Raw genomic sequence first — 21556 nt, forward strand, 5'->3', positions numbered from 1 at the left:
AAAATATCCACTATCACCTCCATCGCAAGAACACGGTTCACATGTAACTAAAGATTTACCATCAGAAACGATTGATTTATCAATCCAAATAATCATCTAATAAACACTCTATCCGATCTAGAAAAAAGTCATCAATAAACCAGTTTGGAAGTTCTACAATAATATAACATTAACAACTACAAAGCATACTGACATGCTGATAAAATTTCCATAGGTTAAGCACAGATTAGACTAAATCCTGGCCTATATTCCCTATGATGGAGAGGCTCCATTGAAGATAATACATTACTCTCCAACTAAGCTTAATCTGGAAAATACAACATACTGTGTGACATCTACCAATCCCTTTACTTGAGAACCAGACAATGTTAGCGTCACTTTCTCTTTAAAACACATAGGTCGACGAAGCAACTCAAACCCACTCAAGTCATGATCAATAAATTGAACGGGGGAAGCTTTTGTTTCTATCAGGAGGAGTGTTTTGAATTTCAAAACAGTTACATATCTGACGCCCCCACCACCCCCCCACCACCACCTTCTTTCACCAGAAGTGACTCGCTTAGAGGGAAGTTCAGTGTGTTGATGTGTCAGAGGCTGCTGCCAGGCTCCAGAACAGATAGCAGAGAGGAGGTTGGCTATGGGGGAGGGGAGAGGGGGGCACATCGAATGTGTCCAATTAGCAAAGTAATTAGTTAATTAACATAGAGGACCCTGAAGGCCTTCGTGAGCAGCCTTATATAGACCTCCTCCGAACCAACCAGCGGACCTTGAAAGCTTTACTAAGCAGCGCTGTGTAGATAGACCAGCTAACCAGCCCACACCGTCATCTGTCACACACACACACACACACACGCACGCAACTCTGGAACCCTCTCCACATATCAGTTTGCATTCAGTGCTGGTGACATATTTTATATTCACACACAGACAGAGAATCTGTACATTCAGTATCTGTGTGACATGTGCTGTCAGTTCTTTTGGCTCACTGTAGCCCAGCTTCCTACTGCTTAAAGCCATAATAACACGTGGGTACAGGCTGGTGGTTGGGCTGTCTTCCTGTGACACACCAGCTTCAGCTGGTGATGATGTCATATCCTCCCCCACAACAAATGACGTCCAAGTGAATGCTTAAACAGTGCCTCTAAGTGAGCAGTGTTTTATGGATGTATCAGCTGTTACAGTGACAACATCTGATGTAGCTTTTTTTTTTCTTCATCTCTTAACCTTATAAAGATCGAAGCAATCAGTGGTTCTACGTTTGCAGCAAGAGGGAAAAGGAGATGAGAGCGAAAGTGAGTTAAAAGACTGTCTGCCCTGCATCACTTCATAGCCACAGGCAGTTGCACAGCACAGGAGAAATGTGCTTACATCATCACATGCGGTCCAGGCATCCTGCAGAGGGCACTGCTAATAGCAGAAACACAGAGCGGAGGAGGCAACCAACCAACCCAGGAGGAACGCGGCGAGGCTCTCCCACGCAACTAGGATTTCTGACATTCTTGGCAGCCTTTCAGAGAAGTCAGAGAAGTATTCGAGCAGAGCTAACCTTTAAGAGGGACCATGTTCCAGCAAGCCAAGACCAGAGGCTTAATTCATCACTAATTAAAGTCTGCATGGGGTCTAAGGATGAATCTTTCTCAGAGAATCCCTAACCCCACTATCCACAGTAATAGCCCTATGATTTGGACAAGATGTTTTGCCTTAGCAGGCGCTGGGTGATATCATGACAAATGGATTGCTTGCTTGAGTATTTTATTCCCTCTTAGTGCAGACAGAGGGAGAGAGAAAGGGAGAGTCTGTATCAGTCTCTCTACTGTGACCCAGATAAGGTCCTTGCCGGGATCATGCATGTAACATGTGAGCTGTGAATGTTCAGCAGAGGCAACAGGGATAGAAGGCGTCATACTGCCCACATTCAGTCTCACAGCACCTTGAGTTCAAGTCTGTTCAAGGATAACATAGTCGGTGTCGTTTTCCTTGATTATATGTTGAAGTGTGCCAAAGTGGGAGTCGCAAGTTACCAGTATAAACACAGGCAGCAAGCATTCATTGATCCTATCTTCTAAGCTGCTCTGACTTAGTCCACAGGTATGGCTGCAATGGCACACAGCTGCCTCATTCAATGTATCAGAGCCGCCTCACCCTCAGCAACATTTTCCTAGGTGTAATGGCAGATAGGATCCCACAGCAAATGCCTGGGCAAAAGATGAGAACTATGAACACACTGAAATAAACAGCATTCTTCTCATGACTCATATTAAACACAGTTGCAACTGAATCTTTTTTTATACGTGTGTTTGTCTGTGCGAGTGTGTGCGTGTGTCTTTCCAGGTTTCAGAGGCGTGTGTAGCCAGCTGCAGAGTTGCTCTGGATGCTGATTGGAAGTGAGTGTTCAGCGCTCAGGACAATTATGGAATCATTACTGCCGCCATGCCGGAGGCAAAATATGAACACCGTGCCATTTGTCAACCAACCACAGCTTTCTAATCAAGCTCACATGTGTTTGTATGTTAGTCTTAGTGTGTTCATGTGTGTGTCCGATCTCATGCACATGTTCACGAGTGTGTGTGTAAAGTCTTGGCATGTTGGCAGAAGAAATGGAATGTCACTCAGTATGTGTGTGCACATGTTTACGGGGGGTAATGGATGAGTCAAGAACCCTGCCCAATATTTTGTGCGTGTATATTTGTTTAAATGTGTGCTCGTGTCCAAATACACCACACCATATGTACCAGTGTGCGTTGGTAGTGGGTGAGGAATGCCCTGCCCGAGCACAACTGTCTAAACACGTCCCCGTCAGCTGTCTCTCCGCTCCCTTCGAGAAGAAATAACTTAGCGTGAGTTATTTGTTTCTTTCACCGCACCCCACACTATCATCTCACACTGGCTGCTGAGAGGTTGTGCATGGGAATGTCCCTCTGTGGCCTCTTTTAGACTGGAAAAGTGCCTGTCAAATGTACGAAACAAACTGGTGTGGGAGCCTCCAGAAGAGGGAGGAGGATGAGAATGGAGAGATGAGGGGCGGAGGATTGAGAGAAAACACCTCACGCTTTAATCAGTCTTTTTTTTTTTTTCTTCTGCCGCCTACAGGAAGCACCTGTAATCCATCTCCCCGTTCTGGGATCGGTGTGGTAACGAGTGGCATAAATGTTTTAGGAAGATTTAATTAATTGATTCAATGAGTGATAATAGCAGGCAGTATTTATCACAGGTGCATTCGCTTTCATGTCTTGGAGAAGCCAATGACAAAGTCAGTGTAGTGTGCAGCTCCAGATGCTGTATGAAAGTAAATGGGTGATCAGCTTTCAAAAAAGTGAAATAACACTTACAAAGTTTTTTTTTTTTTTTTGGAAGTTTTCCTCTGGCAGAGTGTACAGGGTTAACTGCACTCCCTCTCTCTTTATGACTAACTACAGTGAAGTGGCAGTGTTCTCAGGCCTGTGTGTATATGCATTGAGTCAGTCAGTGAGATGTGTGTGTTGTAAGTGCACCAGGGATTAGCTGCTCAAACACTGATCGCTGATAAGCTACAAAAAGTGGTCATGCATCTTGTCTGTGTCTCTACAGTGTTCTTCCCCTCAGCACTCAACTCAACAAGTTTCTATATGTAAAACAATAAAAAAAAAAAAAAGAAGAAAAAAAAAAGACACATCGCCTCCTGCCCTGGTGAAATCCCTGTTTGACATAGCTAGCCAAGATCCCCCCCAGACAAAAACAAGCCATTACCATTAGTCAAAAGAGATCAAAGACATATCCCAGCTGAACACAGTGTTAGGGATTGTACCGCCTGACAGCCATCTGCACTGGAAGAAAAAGAAAAAAAGAATTAGATACTGATAGCAAAGGAGGCCTGTGTTTTTTTCTAAAGTGTCAGGTCTGATAAATTTGTGCAAGCTAGCCTTTACTTGGAGGGTATGCAGAAGAAGTTTGAAAGGGACGAAGAGAAGACTAAAGTGAAGGTAGTATAGAAGGTTTATAGGAAAATGTGGGGAAAAAACGAAAAGGGAAAAAGAGGAGAGGAGGTAAAAGGGGCGGTGGGCTAGTGAGGTGAGTTTAGATAGAAGAGCGGGTGAGAAAAGACAAAAGGGAAAACAGTAAGACTGACTGTCCCTCAGTGAGACAAATTGGCAAGGAGTTCAGAGCGAGCCAACGTCTTCATCTGAAAGCCTGTGGAGCAGTGGATGCCCAGGACAAATCAACACATCTCACAGTTTGCCTCCTCAAAACGCAAATACCATCAGCTTCAAAAACTATGATCTTCCCTGGAGCATACGAGCAAGGTTTCGCTCCTCTGGGTTTACTGAATTGGTCTGTGAATCAATCACAAAAACAGGATTTCAAAGGATTTGAGAAACTATGAGGTCTTTCTCTTTCTCTGACTTTAACAAAACAGACTCCAACATAGACAGCCCTGCAGACACTTGTGGCTGTTGGGTCCCAAAAGGCTTAGAGATGTCTCTGGTCTTTTCACCACTCATAAGAGCTTGGTGAAAACAGCAGTATATCAGTGTAGATCTGTGCACCAAACACAAGGCAAAGACTGAGGAAGTTAGAAGTAAACAGAGAAAAAAAGAAAAAGGACTTGAGCAAAGAAGATGGGAGTCTAGATTAAAAAAAAAAGGTTTGGACTCCTGCCCAACTCCAGGGAGTAAGATTCAGACGATGTGAAGGAAGAGTGCCATATGTGCACTGGTCACACTGACCAAGCTTGAACCTACATGCAGCAGCTTAGTTGGGACATGTGTTTTGGCTATCAGAGCCATTAAAATCCCATTACGTAGTGCAACAACAGCGATCGTAAGTCTTTCTGAGACTTTAGCAATCATTTATCATGTGAATTTACCACAACTGATGTATTTACATGCATAAATACGCACACTGTTTGACATTTAATGGTTCTGCTACAATTTATCAGTTTCATCATTTGAGATATAAAATGCATAAAAAAACTTTTAAGATTAATAAGGGGAGATTTAACTGGTGGCAGATGAAGCAAATTACATTTATTCCAGACCACTGAAGCTTTGCCACTCACAGAGAGAAAAAAAAAAGAAGGAGGTCATTGGTTAGTTGTTTCTCATGCAGACTGTCATTGTCAGTTGTTGAGTCATTACAAATGGTGTTGCATTCTTTACAGTGAAGGCTAATGGTGTTCTGACCTACAGGGGAGGAATGCCAACTCTCACCACAGCTGCACACTAAGGCCAAGAGCCAGAGTGGACTCTGGGATCAAAGGTCACCCGTGATGTGACTTGATCCTACACAATCAATGAACACAGGGTCCTGGCCTTTGGCAACCACAGTCTTAATGGGGCAGAGCAAACTGGACAAATGAGAAGAGAAAGAGGATGATGGTATAAAGAAGAATGACACATTTGCTTTTGGAGAAAAAAAATAATAGGATTAAATGAAGATGAACAATAATAAAATGAGGGAATTCACATTTTTAAATGAAAAACTTAAAAAATATCCTGATGCAGCAAGCATGATAATGTCATGCAGGGGAATAAGAACGCACACATCACTGAATGGGTCTTTGACAGGCAGAGTTTTCTTCATACCGGAAACAACAAATGCAGAACATACAGTGCTTGTTCATTTTAAAGCACGTAAAATAAAACAGGTTCTCTCTCATTAATTAGTATTTACTGTATTTCTTCCACAGGAGGCATTACTCAGAGCGAGTCACTCCACTGATGGCAAACACACTCAGCCGGCTAAACAGATAATGAGCAATTTTTGGTAAGTGTCTGGGACTGTTAGGTCATTAGGACTCAGGGTTGTGTGTGCGAACCATTTTAATTGCAACCCCTGGACACAGGCACAAGCTCTGTAAATAACTCAGCCACTTCGTTAATGTGTTCATCATTATCCCATTGCATCATCTGGATGGAAATAGTATTTTGGTTTTGTTTTAACCCCACAGAGCTATGTAAATAACAATTTATCAGAATGAACCAACTACTGAAATATTTTCTACCAGTAAAAACTTAAGTGCCAGTGGACCCATAAATTTGGGTTTCCAAACGGCTGAGTATCTGGGCTGTAAACGCCCATAAATGTGGAGTCACCTCCACAATGAGCAACAGACAGGGAGAGCCTTTGCATTGGTCCATTTCACACTTCATAAAGCAGCGACATATTTATTCCATGCATTCATACTGATATGTCGCTTCAACCAGGTAACGGGCTATACTACTTGAAATGATTCATTTGCTCAGTCATTTTACCCACTTAGTTCTGGGTTGTGAGTGCAAGTTTCAGAATGCTGCATTGTGCAATGGTGTTTTTACCTGATGTTTTTATCTCACTGCAGGGAATGAGTAGGGAATTACCTCTTGCCCATAACTGCATGCTTTAAAAACCCCAAAAATACACACTGCTTAAAAAGAGGCAGTAAAATGTGCTGTGAAATGGCATGGTAAATATCCCACCTCTGGTAGGGCAATTTACTAAACCTTGTAATACACAGAAAAAAGGAGCACATAAACAGCTTTGTTATATATATATATATATATATATATTTTTTTTTTTACCAAATTAGTCAACAACATTTTTATATAACGTTTTACAATAAAGACATGCAAACTTAATCAGGAATATAATTTGTTCCTTTGAGAGACATGCAGAGTTGGGGTTAAAAGGGTAAAGCCTCAGGTAAATGCGAGGTAGTGTGAGTACACAGTCCTGCCTCTTATTCCTGTCTGATTTAAGAGAATCCATAGGGGGCCTGTGGTTCACACAGCAGGGACGTGAACCTTCAGGAGTGGGAGAATAAGGGGCTGGTGTTGTACTTATGCTTCATATAATGACCAACAACCCCCCCCTTCTTCTTCAATCCCCACATACCACCTCCCACTCCACCATTCCCGCTCCAATTCTATAGGTTTGACCGCCGAGACCCCTCATTCAACCTGTGTATATGAGAAACCTTTCTTTTCCCTCCACTCTCTCCCTTCTCCAGTTCAGCACTCCCTCACTCCAATGAGAGGCAGGTCCTTTTCAGACGACTGGCCGAGCTCCCGCTGTTTTATGGGAAGTATTGTGATCCCACAAGCTCTCTCAGGGGGGATCAGCACTTACGAGGGCCGATAGAGCCGCTGATTTGATTTTCCTTCCTTTCGCAGCCTTTCTCAAGTTTTCATCAAAACTTCTTGGCCCACTCGCCATGGGAAGCCTCGGCGCAAATGTGATTCTCTGTGTCTGTGAAACAGACATCATCTGTGACAGTGGAGACGTTGATGAGGACAGGGAGACTAGAGAGAATAGGGGCTGAACTTCACATCAACCCAGCCACATGAAAGCGGTGGAACTCTAAATATTCAGCAATGCTTCAAACACTTCTTCCAATATTTAAGAGCCATTGCTTCCCAACAGACCGTCATCCTCATTTTACTGAGCAGCATGAATCACGAGGGTGCCCTCACACACGAGTTCAGTCGTTTTAAAGGGGCATTAAATAATCTATGACCTTAATCGATCTCTTTTAGCATCCAAAGAATTACAGATCTCTGGCAGAGTTTACAGTGTACTCTAGTTATCACAAATAAACAGAGCGCTGAAGTTAGGTAGCAACTTTCTTATGGTAGTTTAACTTTTAAACACTTGAGTTATATTATCCATCAAATACAAATGTAGCATGGCAAACATTTTTTTAAAATGACGTGCATGTTTTACATGACTTATTTTTCACATTTTTTAGATTATCTTTGATTGTGAAAGTTTCTCTGTGATTTTTCTAGAGCGATCTGTTTGCCAACGAAAAGTCAATCGTCTCTAAGACCTGTTTATTATTTGAAGAAAAAAAAAGTTAAATATAGGCTTGGGTAGTATCACTGACAGAGCATGCCAGAATACAGAAACACAGGTGTACGCTTTTGTCCATTTTATTTTTTATCAGCTGTAAAATGTAAAAACATGTTAAATGAAGGTGCCTAACAAACTGAAACCAAACACTGATTGTCTCTTAATTTTTAGTTATATCACAAGAACAATCATGTCCTTATGTTTTTGTTACTGGTGACCAGTTTTGCAGTAATAGTCTCTGTTGCTGCCTAATTGGACAGTTCATTTGCTAGCATATACATGAGTGGCCTAAGGGAGTATCTGGACGCCAATTATTGCTGACTAGATGCTGCTTGCATTGTGGACTCCTGAGTTGCAGTGGATACACTTCTCCGTTTTCACAGCTCTACACTCAGCGTTGCAGCTCTGCACTCATTACACTACATATTTAAAACAGGCAAGCTGGTTTTCTCTGAACAATACATCAAGGGATCAAATGCTTTTTTTGAATTTTATTAGTTCTCATTTATGCTTTAATGTTACTCCAGCTTGCACTGGTTAGATGCAGCAGTTGTACGTGACAGGATCTGTTCGGCGACAGATTAGAGTCAATCAAAGCATCCTGTTTGAGTTTTCTTGGAGACTTTGAAGCCACTGCTTGCTAACATTTAGTTAATGGCTTTCATAGTGTTTATCGCTGGATTCTTGTCACTTGCTCTGGACTGTAACAGTAATGAGCTGCGCTACTTAACCGATAACAGCATCACTACTAAAAAAAAAAAAAAAAGCTACTGTCAACACCTCCACCACACAACTGGCAGGGCTTGCTAACAATTCTGCTGCTGGTAGTGGCACCTCTGCAAATGAAACTTGGTTTGGTGGATGTGGGAAAGCTTTTCTCCAGAGATTACAACAGGAAGTTAGGTTTTAAAGCCAGAGCAATTACTGACTAGTCATCAGTGAACAACAGTGTTAACTTTTCACCATACATTGCTCTGCTGCAGTGAAATCACTCCTCAGTGCACCTTTCCAGGATGTAGTTTGTCTTTTTTTTTTAGGACTATTGCTTGACAATGCCACTGAGTGAAGCGGCACAGACTTGTTGCATTGTGCTTTGATATCCTTGTGGATAACAGCAGAATAAAGCAGTTATTGTAAACTGATAGTGAGGGCTTATGCGGGGAAATCCCATTGGCATGGCTGGCATTTACTGGTAAACCAAAACACAAAGCCAATAATCTCTGTGTCATTAAGAGTGATTTTCCTCCACTCAACCTAATGTGATGACAGAGATAAAACCATGTCAGGCTCACTGTACACGGGAGAATCAGGGCTGCTATTAGCTGGACAAATGATGACAATGCTAACATAAACTGGTCCAGCGTTTCATGTTCTAATGGTAACACTGAGAGCAACAGCTTCATAAGGCTCCCTCGACATGTGTGATATATTAATGAGGATAATATAGTTAAAGAATCCCTCTATTAGAGCTTTCACTGAGAATTTTTAATGCTTTTACAAAGCAGAATTTTAAACAGTCAAGTATGAAATCAAACATGAAGAATACTTGACAACACAAAGGTTTTGCCCTTGCTATATTTTCTTTTTAGGGAAATTTTATGGGGTCATCTAAATCATCGTGTAAGTCCATAATGATGTGTTGGTTATGGCACCTACCACCAGGAAAAAAAAGAGCTCTTTGGCAGCACTTTTCTCAAAGATAGCTTTTAACACAGCAATCAGTGATTTGTTACGTGGAGGGGCGCTGTGCAGGTCATGCATTCATTTTAGAAACAAGCGGAAAGTTGTCACACTTACCAGAGAGAGAAGCCCTCGCGTAATTACCACACTGGCAGATAACCCCTGCAATCTCCCCAGATACTGAGACTTCCGCTGCACCTCACACAGGCTTGAAAAATTGTCTCCAGTCCTTTGAGGGCCTTGTTAAACATGTTTGTTTTGGTTTTGACAGGTTTCTGTCACAGACAGACAGAGACAGGGTACTCCAAAGGCCAACTATCTTCCCAGTTGTTCTGCAGTTTGTTTAGTTAGTCAGTGTCTTTCAGGAGCTTAATAGCTTCCTCTACTTTCTAATGCCTACATTTGAAGCTCAGAGCCAACGTGTCTGTGCAAACACACCTAAATCTCTCCTAGGATATCACACATCTGTGTTTAAGAATAACTACATGTTTCCCCCTGTATGTCTTTGTTTTAGTGTATGTTAGAGTGTATCTTAATGATGCTGGAATGAGCCACAGCAATCCCATGGTGCAACAGTCGCTTAATGTTTCATAAATGTCATTTGGAAGTAATTCAGTAAGCACCCTCATGAAAAAGAGATGAAATACAGATTGCCATTGGGTATATTAACACCTGTCACATCAGACGGATATCATATTGCATTGCAGTAGTTACGTGGCTTTCTATTATTTTCTTGACTCCCAAACCATCACCTTGCCCTCTCAATCTACCAATGTAATTACCTCATCAAATAAACTATCAACAAAGGCCTTAAAATAGGATTTGTGGAAGTGGGGGAAACAAAACAAAACAAAAAAAAGAGAAACATATCATCACACCCAACATATGTGAGACGTGTGACGTTTAGAAGTCAGGGGAGCAAAGCCTTGAGGGCATACAATCAATATTACATTTTCCATTGCCACCTTCATAGCTATTGTAAATGGCTTGTGTCAAAAATAATAACAGGTTGTATCAGGAACCTTGGGTTTGCAATTTCACTCTCAGTGCTTGGAGGCCCTGTCTGCTCTCCCTCCCTTACCCCAGCACCACTGGGTGTTAATGACGCCGTGGTGGCAGACACTTCTCACACCACGGCTGACTTTTCTTTTCCGTCTGCCCATTCTTTATCTCTTTACTCCTGACAGCTCCGAGAACTGTAGGGAAAATATATATATGTGTAAGAAAACGCTCAGTACCAGAGATGATTAGCCCTTTGTGCATGTTTCGGTATTGTTATCAGGGCTGGAGAGATTAAATCTCTTCTCACTTCTGTTGTCATAGTACTCTAGGTAGCAATAAGCAAGATGAGATGCAGTAATATGCACACGAGAGGGACAGACTCCTCTTCACTGGAATCAGAACTACTCTGAGTTCTTCTGAGAGAAAGAGAGAGGTACTTAACTGAGTTCTTTTTTAAGATGAGTTGATTGCTTTATCCCATCCAACCATTAACTCAGGTGTAGACTGTCCACTCCTCTACATATACGAACACCCTCGCATACACACAAACACACACACACAAACAGACATGCTCCAAGATACTAAAATCTGCTGAGCTCTCCAAAATCTCAGCAGGGAGAACTGAAGCCCCATTTAAAAACCAACATTGTTTTAGATGCATGTTCTATTTTCTTGTTCAGCTGCTCTTGTTCAACTTTAGAAAATTTGAGGCTTCCAGTAACACATTTCCTTTTTAATTCCTGGAGCTACAAGATTACATGAAAGAAAATATGTCCATTTCAGAGCATTTGCACTGACAGCAGCCAGACACCACCATCGCAAGGCAGCAAATCCCAGCATGATAATATTCTCAATAATATGCATAGCTGAGGTGAGCTGTGACACAGATACGATATTGTCAGAGAAAAGTGTTTAGCTGAGGCAAACAGTGGGATCAAGTTTCAAGTCATTCTTAATCACACGCACACCCTCCACCAGGCCTCCAGATCCGACAGTGATCATCTCCACTGCAGAGGCTCGAGTCAGCACTGTGTGATCCTTTCCAAAACAGTAGATTGTCACACTTTCACAAACATCCCCTGTGATATGATGGTGTCCATCCCCTGCTATGTGATAAATGAGTTTCAGCAAAGAGTGCTAGTGAGGTGTGCAAAAACCAAAAGTAATATAGTTTGACAGGATGATGCTGAAGCCAATCATCACATCAACAGACAAGAGCCTGGCAGCTCTGGCTTTTTTTTATGTGCATTTTTTTTTCTGCAGGCTTCCAGAGAGGCTGTTTTATACTCATGTCTCTGTCTGTGCAGGGCTTTTAAATTGTTCTCCCTTATCTGAAGAGGAATCTGCAGGAAGTCACAGAATCCCAGCTTATCTTGGCTAATTGTGGATGTGCTTGTGTGTGTGTGTGTGTATGTAGCAAAAGAGGAGGGGACTTGAGAGGGTGCCAAATGCCGCAGGATGCAGCAGAGCACGTCAGGACAAGAGAGGCAGAAGCACCGGCAAGACTGACAGACACAACACCAACATCTGACGGAAACAAACAACGCAAGCGCACACACAGCACCGCCCATACAGAAACTGACAGAAACACCCAGGGCATAGGTGACATTTAATCCATCCATCACATTTCAGCCAAAAGGCAGATGTCAAGGATGATCTAACCTTGTGTGGGCACTGTTTGGGAGGTAAATGTAAACGCTGAGTTGATTAGTGACCTGAAATAATTTCAATACAAGTACAGGGTGTAACTTTCAACATGCTAAAGTGGTCCGACAGAATTTGAAAATCACATTTCAAATGATTCTTTGCCACTTTTTTTTTTTTTTCAAATTTTCATCAAAAGCCACTTCCCATTGTTCGGAGGCAATCAACAAAATTGTCCAATAGCCATGCAGCAGAGGGATGTGCAGCATCCAGTTGTGTAACATGAGAGATGGCTCCAAAGGATGTCTTAAGGAGGTGATAAAAAGGTCTGTGACCTTCCCCAAATGAAAGCTCCCCCCTGATTTGTGAGCCACAACCACTGAGAGTGTTGTTTGAGGGAGAGAGAGTGGGTGGTCTGTCACTGGGTTCATGCACCTTTCTCTCTACAAACAGCCCGAATTTACATCTTTTTAATGGCCGCTGTGTCCACTGGCTGTTGTAAATCAAAAGAGGGGTTTTAACCTCTAGGAGCCAGCAGGGGTTAATGCTGAGGGCAACGGCCACTGCTGTTTTGGCCTTGGACCGAGCAAATGGACGCCCTTGAAAACAGCATGCTCCAGACTGTTAGAGGACACGTATGGCGTTTGAGTCACTTTCTCCTTACAGTAGCATATCAGTGAAAAAAGAAGAGCCGACAAACAGGAAGAAAACGGAATCATTCATACAAACCTCCCACACATCATATAAAACGTGACTTGTGAAATAATCAGTGTTTACTGGGTATCTACCAATGACCAAAGCTATGAATGAAATCCAGGAAACAATTGTGCTTGTTTTACCCTTTCCTCTCCCTATGCATACACACCACTTTTCCCCACTGGCATTTTCCTCTGCTATCATAAAGGGCATTCACACATAGTGTGATCTCCCGGGCACGAATGAGCAATCAGTGTAAGAGCAACACACCTGGTGAGGCTTAGTGCTTCTCTGAAAGGCCATCGGCGCACCAGGAGAATTGGCTTCCTCGTAATTGAGATCCGGGGCAGATTATTCTCATTTGATTGTCTAATGACCATCTGAATGAGATCCCTACCATAATAAGAGTCCTATTTGACCAGGCGCTGCGGGATACCCAAGTGTCGGTCAGACGCTACCCTTCTGTCTATGCATTGTTAGAACCGTCAATGAGGCATGAATATACAGACAACATAATCACAAGACTGTTTTTGCTGAATTAATAATGGAGGTAATCATGAATAACATAATCCTTTTTTAAAAAAATGGAAGCACTGGACTATAATCAGATTAAAAGTAAATATATTAAATGAAAAAGTATAGCAATTTCCTATGTACGTCTGCTGAAAAGCCTAACTCGTGACCAACAGACACTGTGAAATGAGGGAAAATTGTGATTGATTAGAATTGTCCAAGTGGCAGTTTTTGACCTGTCAAACCATAATTCCCATTTGTCATTGCTTCATCAATGTTGATGGGGCTATTTCCAAAGCAGTTCTCTGAGCAGGAGAAACATGTGCTTGACCTTATGCAACAATATAAAACATTGCTTCTCCCACTACCATGATTCTCCAGCCACATGTAGTGGAGCTCAAATGAAGTTATCGATTATGCTCCTGCAAATATGGCGAGGTGAGGGAATGACACTGCACTTAGAGATCATTGCGCAAATGTACCCTAAATCACAAAAATGGAGGAGGGGTAGTTACTGGCATGGACGTCGCTCTTTGCAAGGGTGAGTACTCATGCATTCACTCAGTGTTTAATCAATGGATAAAACTGTCTATCCATTCAAGTATTGATGTTTCCTATGACAACTGCTTATCCACGTAGAGCAGGGAGACACCAGAGGCCTTTCAATCATCTGCCAGCTGAAGGGAGCACAGAGAGGAAGAGGTGGGGTAAGACACATGAATCTCTAATACTGGATTCATGCGGCATGCTCAATTATTCCACCGCCACAATGCAAGTTAAAGCAGAGGAGGAGTCAATCGCTGTACACAGCGCACAGGTTCTAGCACCGTGTGAGAGCTCAACTCGGTCATTCCCCTACAATGGCAGTTAATCAATATGGATCCACTCTCTTTTGATCTGCTGCCTCTGACCAACAACAATCACTAACAACAGTATAATTGCGATGACCATAATGGTACCCATTCTTATCATCCCGCACCAGAGAAGAAGGAGGAGGAAGGATGAGAGATAGCATTTGGCCTGTAGACTGTCTCTATCACTCTCTTCGTGAAGTCTCCCACACGTATGCGCACACTTCTGCATCATCATGCTCTGCGGTATTGCGGTACAGACAGTCGGCCCAGTCACCTTATTAACGTCATGTTTAGACACATATCGACCTCACTGCAGTGACGATCAATCTGTGGTAAGGAAAGACAATAATGCAGAGTTCATCCCCATATTGTCTAAAGTCTCTAAGGCACTTAACATGTGTCTTATACTTGTAGGAAACAATAATCATTTCCCACTGCTGTGTCAGATAACACTGGATGAATGAATTAGTAGCAATTAAATGTATTTGTTGTTTAAGTATCAGGGAAACTATTTAGGAAATTTTGCTCACGGCAGCAACTAATAAGCACAAAATGATTATACGGATTTATTGAATGTTAAAAGGGGTCCTATGTGATGATGACAGCATGTGTGCGTTCTAATAGGACCAGGGTCACTTAGCATTTGATGACCAATATGGCTTCTTAATCTCTTTGACGCCGTGAACCTATGACAGATCTATGAGATGATGGAACAGACTGGTAACATAATAAAGGCGCCCTTCTTCTCACTCAGCATCTCTCATATTAATATTTTCATCCTGTAATAACTAAAAGCCATTTCATTACTCATTAATCAGTATCTGAAGCCGCCGCTTTCCAGTACACATAGAAATACGATCCCACGATTTCACAGGAAGAGCGATGTATAATGACCCTGCAGCTGGCGGGGTAATAAAACACAGTATGCGTGCTGTCTGTCAAGAAACCTTACCTAGGCATACCAAAACAACAGACGGGCTAAAGTGATATACTAGACTCATTTCAAAGAGTGAGACACGGGCGTTGCATCGTCGTTGTGCTTCTTCCAGGCCTCCGTGACAATCAATACTTAAAACAACAGCAAGAAAATATGTGGAATCAGCATCTACGAAGTAAAAGAGCGACAAAAATTGATTTGCAGTGGGTTCAATCGAGCATTCAAGGGATTTTAAACAGTGCACAATGTTGCCAGTCAGATCACTCGTCAAATCCATATCAAGCAGTGGGCTTATGAGTTTTGGTGTTTATTAAAGTGAATGGCAGGTAAATAGGATAGGTCAGCATAAAACAACGCCACCTGAAAATGTAGAGACATTGAATGTGATTTATGCATATGGTCATCTGTGTCAGAAGTTGTGTGTGTGTTCATGCATGTGTGTGTGTTTTTTCTTTGTGTGTTTAAATCAATGGTCATCCCCTGATACAAGATGGCCTCATAAATCATTGTTTGTTGATCACTTGTCAGGAGGCAGGGGCCTTATGGCGTTCTCTTAATTATTCCAGCTCACAGCCCCACTGGATGAATAAGGACAGGACTGCCAAAGCAAATCAAGGCGGCGGACTTTACAGAAATATGGCCATAAAGGTGCTTTAGTTTGGATGGATGGAGGTGGGGGTGGAGGGTGGGGACGGGAGTTGCAGGAACAGTGGGGAGGGGGGTGGCTGTGTGTGTGTGGTAAGGCTGGGCAGGTTGGATTCTAGGGTGCACTGAAGTGAGAAATCTAGTGTATGAGATATCAGTCACGCAATTCCAGCGTGCTAGGGGACTCTGTCATGACAGCAACAAGCCGGCTGCCTGATTGAAATTGGATAAAAACAACTAAATCTCTTATTGTGACCATTCAATCACTTTGATGCCGTGTATCTCTCTTTAAACACAATTCGAACACATCTTTGTTGCCACTCACCATCAGCTTCTCACTGGTATTACCTTCATGAACAACAAGTCTCCACAATCCATTTGGCTCTTGCAGACTAATAATCAGTGACTTTCAGACCTGACATAGATGGCTGACATTTTCTTCTCCTTCTTCTTCTCCTTTTTTTGTTCTTGTCTTTGTAGAGTTAAGAACAAACATGGGAAATGGGAAATCCATGCATTTTTGAGAGAGGAACTGTGTAATGACAAATTCTGTCAAACGGTAGGGCTAAGTGGTCGGGGTTTAGTATTGGCTTTCAGTGTCATTAACTTTTCAGCAGTAAGCAGGTTGCTGTCGCCACTGACCAAATTGCTTTAAATGCACAGCAATTACACGGTTGAGGTAGAGTATGGTTTCTGTAGTAAGACCTAATGGGATTATTAGTGAGTTTTTGGTGAGGAGGGAGCTTGCAGCTCACAGTAATGGTGGAAGTGGGATTATATGTTTCACTGATATACTGTACCAGCCAGCTGGTCCTCATGGTAATTACTGGATTACCCTTTCTAATTAAGAAATCTGTAAATGTGAGTTTAATAATTCATCAAATCACAGTGGCACAATTTCTTGGATTACTCTCTCTTTTCCCCTCAATATCCAATTTGGGTTTTTTTTTTTTACCCCCGTGGCTCCCGTATGCAGGCGTGAAGGGAGTAACACCTTGTTATTCAGAGTTAAAATGTGTTAGCTTGAGGCTTTAACATGGCCTTAGCATGTTTAAATCATGATGAGCATATCACACAGGCCGTGCAGGCTGTTCCCTTTGGTATATACTTGCAGCATAATATGTGGTTTTGAAAATCAATGAGCAGTCCTCTTTTGATCACAGTAGTGTCCCTCATCTCATAACTCCATAAAAAATAGTGTGTGAGCACAACATGCAAGGAGTAGATGCAAGCCTGGGACTTGCGTGAACAGCAGTGACGTAGTATTGTGACCAAGAGTCTGGTGTGAATGATTCCATGAAGATTGAACCTGTATTCAATATGTGTTATACATGTGGTGTGTATGAGAGGGATCTCACACACACATTTGCCCCCTGAGATGTACCCCCAGAAGATACCCTGAACAGCATGACCGTCTGTTGTTGACAAAATGTTGCTTGATTAAAAGAACTTGTATTAAAAAGTAGAAAAATATACTTACAGTGCCAAAAAAAAGGCCCATTTCAGAATAATATGTATTATATTATTGGATTCTAATTATTGATGCATTAATTTGTACATCACTTTAATGTTGCAGCTGGTAAAGGTGGAGATAATTTTAATTACTTTATTCACCTCTGGGTAACTTGTGAATTTCCTCCCAGGGTTCCATAAAGTCTTACATTTTCTTAATATATTTGTTGATTATATTTGGCACATTTTAAATCTGACATTGCAGTGATTAGAAAATAAAGTTATCAAATAAACGTAGTGGAGTAAATAGTCTCAAATCAAGTGGATCAGAAGAATAAAATAGAATAATATGAAAATACTCACATAAATTACAAGTACCTCAAAACTGTACTTCAGTACAGTGTCTGAGCATTTCACAATAAATAATAATAATAATTAATATGATTTTTTTTTTTAAAAGAACTAAATAGACTCTGTCTTTGTATTTTTGTGTATTGCAGTCATTTAAATGTATGAGACAAAACAACTCTACTCCGTAGGGTCTTGGATTAGTGATCCATGTTTTCATCAGGTCCAATATGAAATATCAGAGGACGCGAAATGTAGGTCATTCAGAACACCATCAAACAGCAGCACTCAGGCAGCAGCATGCAGGCCCACGTTTGTCTCCTGTATCTGTGAGGACATTCTCAACCGCCTGTGGGTATTTGTAATGACCCAGTGACAGCATTTCTCTGCTAGAGGCTGAGGTGCTCAACGAAATGAATAACTCTGGCCAGCCAGGAGAGAAGGAGAGAGGGGAGACTGCAGTGTATGTGTGTGTGTGTGTTTCAACGGTGTTTGTGTGTATCAGTGGTGAGGAGTGGGGCTACATGTCACATCTCCTCAGACACTATAGCTCCAGTCACCACCGGCTACAAACAATCTACAACCACCCAGAACATCCCACAGAGGCAGTGTGTGCTGCATTTGTGCCAGTAGCGTGTAAAATGTGTTTCTCCACCGTCTTCCTCGTCGCCTTGACCAGGCCACATGTTCTTTTGGGCTAGGCCTCAAAGTGTGTATCGTGAGGGGAACGCTGGGGAGCCAATAAAATCAACTTACGAATCCTGTTAGGAGGAGATGGGAGCTGCCTGCTGTGTGCTTAACTCCCAGAAACACAGATTTACTTGCTTGCTCCTTGACGATCTTCAAGGTGTAGCTTTTTGTGTGCTGTATTTTTCATGAATATAACATTTCTTCATAATGGATATAGATTCAGCATGATGCATATGAATTGTTCATCCGCATACATATGAATTATTCAACAGTGTGATTCGTTTTGCCCTTTTTTTTTTTTTTTTTTGGGTTCAACATGCCCTGGAGGGCATATGGGGGAGGGATGTTTTTTAAGTCCCACTCAGGTCCTGGCACATTTTCATTTAGTCTCTTCATCTCTTACAACAACATCTGAAGTTGTCTCTGCATCTATAGTTGGATACAGCCAATAAAATCTACATGCAGTTAATGGACTTTTTGGCAGGAGTTGTCATTTTATAGATGTAATCCTGAGAGAGCATTACTTTGTCTGAGTGTCTCCTTTACTAATCAGTGAGGTTGAACATCCATCTGGCAATTGATATTTCTGGTTTAGTAAAATATGCATAAAATATGCATATGCAGAAGGACAATTTTGATCATGAGAATGGAGCTGCAAAATTCTGCTCTTTAATTGATTTAGAATAAAGATTTCACAGAGCTACTGAACACATAATAGATCCCACAATATGTTGGGGTAATTTCCTACAAGGTTTTTCATGGTTTCAATGACTAGAAATGTATATCAGTATATTAATTTGAACGTACTCTCACTAAATTCTACAAAATACCTCAAAACATCTCTTTTCAAGAAAATGTTCCCTCAATAGATTTCTCACAAGCACAAACTTCAAAGTCACACACACTCTATTACACAGCTAATGCTTAAAGGAGCTATTTGTACGTTTTGCTATTGCTACATAGACAACGTTAGCATTAACAGCTGTTTACTTACCTGTCTAGAAGAAATCTGGCAAGGTCCTTTACTCACCAGTAGTTGTCTCCATCTGTGGAAAACAACACCAATGTTGGCTCTTGTTTTGATTGTTTCTATCACATCTTCTACTGTTAGCATGCTAACCAGCTAGCTCCAACCTTGTCGGACCATCTTGTCTCTTTCCAAAACCAAGTCCTGAAGAGGTAGTGCCAATGAGACTGCGTATTATAACCTCTTTGCTTGTAAATGCAACAACGATTGAAGCTCTTGGTAAGACTGATAAGAAGCTGGCAATGCTAACTTTAGCTATGTGGCAATAGCAAAATGTATAAACAGGTCATTTAAAAAAAAATCTTAGAATTTAAATAAAGCTCCATGTTTAGCTCCATCAACACTCACATTTGAAACTGTGTAGGTTGTGTGTTATTTTTTCACGCTGGCTGTGTTGAGGAGAAGGCAGGGGGCCTCTTATCAAAAACCTTCCAGGATAGGAATCATTAGAACCTCAGCCCCCTGGTAAGCAAGCCATGTTTCCTGTATAGGGCCCCAGAGGATTCAATGTGCTAATTATTTACTGAAGCAGCAAAGACTATCGAATGAGACCCTGTGTCGAGTCTAACTGCAAGGGGGTACCCTGACAGTGTAACCTGGGTAACATGCAAATAGATGGAGAAGAAGAGGACAAGAAAGAGAAAGAGTGGGAGGAAGCATGGGGTGTATAATGGTCAGAGTGCGCGAGGTTCACTGGTGAGTCAGGAAAGGTGGGGCCACTGAGGGGCACAGCAGCAGAGTATTAGATTTCAGATGCATATGAATGACCAACTGCTGGCTCTGCTCTAGCTTTAGGGGGAAATTGCATGGGCTCCCCTTGAGCTGCAGTTTGGAATCTAGATTACTGCCTGACTTAATCCTGGGGTGGGCAAGTAGGGGGTCATGAATATCTGTTGCTGGTATCATTACATTGAAGAGTAGCAGAAGAGTAGGGAACCTTTCCTTTACTGAGCTTTAGTACAAGCACACCACCATGTTGCATGTGCCATGATTGGAAATGCTCACTCATCCAAACTACTTAAGATTTGTCTGTGGGTACGACTTTGCTGCGGCTAAGTTTCCTTTAAGTTTATGCATCTTCTCAGCCCAGCAACAAACTAAAAATTATATAAGCCCACAGACAAACACACACACAACCACACACACACACACACACACAAAACCACACAAGCCCCAACTCCAAAAACGGGGGAGGGGGTTTTGCTGTGGTTTTAAATCCATGCATCTGGGCAGAAAGCCAAACAGACTTTCCTCGGCAGACACACACATGCAATAAGAGAGCATTGAGCTCTAATAATACACTAATATCCACTCCATTTGATTAGAGGGCAGAAACATTATCTGGTCAACAACCACGTACAAACACATATGGACTACTGAATTATCTAAAGCGATAAAAACTAAACCAAATGCATGTAACTTAATAAAAAACACATTCAAACACTATAATCCGGATATAAATATGATTTCAATTTACCACCAACATGCTGCATATGTTATGACCCCATTGGACTAATATAATGGGTTTATGACCTTTTTCTTGTTGGAAAGTGCAAGGGGCTCCTGCAGCTGCTGTAAACCACCAAGATAAATATCTAGCACAGAGTCACAATTAATTCCAAACAAGGTTATGTAAATCCTAAACTGACCGCAATCAGGCCAACCAACTTGTGTGATTGCACTCTAAACAGAGCTAGATGTCATTACAAGTTGGCTCTAATTACACCGAGCCCATTATTGTGGCATTTTTGAAACGGAAAAAGCTCAATTTATTTTCTCTCACACACTGAGTGGCGCAGACAGAATGTTTACCCAGCACATATTGAACTCCAGATCTGCAAAATGTCATCCAGGAAGACTCCATTCAATTAATATAATTCTCTGAGTTTGGTTTGTAAAGAGAAGCAGGTGTGAAACCCAGTCCCTGCCCTCTCAAGAGATAATTCACATGAGTGATGTGCGACCTCCAGCAGCTCCCCACAAAAAGAGTGACCCCCCCCCCCCCCCCCCCCCCCAGTGAGATCTTACCACGTGTCAGAGCAGATTCTGGGAGGAGTGATTGAACTGTTTGTTTCTGTGTCGACCAGACTACAGCACTGCACCTCTTAAACTGCTCTCCACAACCTGCTGTGTCTGCGTTCAGTGCAGCAGCTTCACCCCAAACTTCTTTTCAATGTCTCATTGCCTTTGCTAAATAATGAAAAGCTGCAATGGAGTTGTAAATGGAAAATTAGGCAGCAGCAGACCGTGCGAGTTACTTGC

The 21556-nt window shown here is 41.9% G+C and overlaps 1 long non-coding RNA gene across 1 annotated transcript in view; it reads right to left on the bottom strand.

The window, feature by feature from the left end:
- Window positions 1-21556, bottom strand: part of LOC139632808 (uncharacterized) — a 169729-nt gene that overhangs the window by 18508 nt on the left and 129665 nt on the right. The window contains exon 2 of the long non-coding RNA XR_011693627.1: window positions 19262-19313. This is a non-coding gene — a long non-coding RNA (uncharacterized lncRNA). The remainder of the gene's footprint in view (window positions 1-19261; window positions 19314-21556) is intronic.

Source organism: Trachinotus anak, unplaced genomic scaffold (assembly GCF_046630095.1).
Source record: "Trachinotus anak isolate AG129_WGS33_773 ecotype Australia unplaced genomic scaffold, CSIRO_AGI_Tana_v1 ptg000015l, whole genome shotgun sequence".
Classification (NCBI taxonomy): domain Eukaryota; kingdom Metazoa; phylum Chordata; class Actinopteri; order Carangiformes; family Carangidae; genus Trachinotus; species Trachinotus anak.